This window comes from Galeopterus variegatus, unplaced genomic scaffold, assembly GCF_000696425.1.
Source record: "Galeopterus variegatus unplaced genomic scaffold, G_variegatus-3.0.2 Scaffold12802, whole genome shotgun sequence".
Taxonomy (NCBI): domain Eukaryota; kingdom Metazoa; phylum Chordata; class Mammalia; order Dermoptera; family Cynocephalidae; genus Galeopterus; species Galeopterus variegatus.
Genome location: NW_007738913.1, coordinates 39073 through 40141, shown reverse-complemented (window position 1 = coordinate 40141; position 1069 = coordinate 39073). Strand labels below are relative to the sequence as shown.

The following is a 1069-nucleotide window of genomic DNA, read 5'->3' as shown; positions in this document are numbered from 1 at the left end:
GTTTTCTGGCTGAGGAAGAGTGGCTGTCAGTGCCGTGTCCCCTTGGTCACCTAGGATATCACCTGCAGCTTCGGTGGGCAGTCCTGTACACAAATTACCTCTCACCCCAAGTCCCTGAATCTCCCTCTACCTGAGAGATTTGTTTTTGGCTGCAAGAGTGTGCTTGGTCTATGGGCAGGTCCAAAATGGTGGCCAGTTAGCACACCCAGGATCAGCTTTCAACCACGGAGGACAGGAGCTGGTAGATGAACAGCCCCTCATTTTTGCCCCTGTCTGGGACCATTGTGAGGATGGGCTCTACCTAGCCTCTCAGATGGCCCCAAGTGGGGGTGAGCCCAGGCTCCCAAGCCAGTGCCCTGCTCATTACTGCAAACTTCATTGCCTTCCTCTTCCTCCCATTTCACTTGCCCACTTATCTGCCTATGCTTCCAGAATTATCTTCTAGATAAACCACATCCTTGTCTCAGCATCTGCTTTGGGGGATCCCAAGCTAAGACAGGGGACTTGGGGAAGCCCTTCCCTACCCCAGCCCTTTACCTATGGTGGTGACAACCATGCCTGCAAAGCAGCAGCTGCTGCCGAAGTCCCAGTTGCTGGGGCTGGAGAGTTGTCTTAGGGATTCACACCTTTCACCCAGGCTTCCATGATGACCTGTGGGGGTGGGCTTGGGGGGGTGGCCTGGGTGACGGGGAAGAAGGAGCTGCCCTACTGAGCACCAGCTGTCACCAAGCTCTTGGTAGGATGCTTATCTCATTTAATGATGTTCTTAGATAGTATCATTCCTATTTCATGGAAAAGGAAACAAAGGCTCAGAGTGGCTAAGTGACTTGCCCAAGGTCATTGGACTCTAAGTCCAGTGCCTGTTCCCCTGGCCAGGACTGACTGAGGTGTGGGCTATAAGCCTGGGCTGGTGGAGGGTGTGGACGAGGTGGAGGATGCTCAAGGAGGGGTCCAGGTGAGAGGTGCTGATGGTCAAGAAAAAGACGCACATGGGTTGTTAGAACAGTGGGGAGATTTCAGGTGGAATGTTCCTGAAAGGGTTTGCTGGAGAACATGGGGTTTGGGGACA

General features: G+C 53.5%; 1 pseudogene; it reads right to left on the bottom strand.

The window, feature by feature from the left end:
* Positions 1-537: 537 nt before the first annotated feature.
* Positions 538-1069, bottom strand: part of LOC103581324 — a 5378-nt pseudogene continuing 4846 nt past the window's right edge.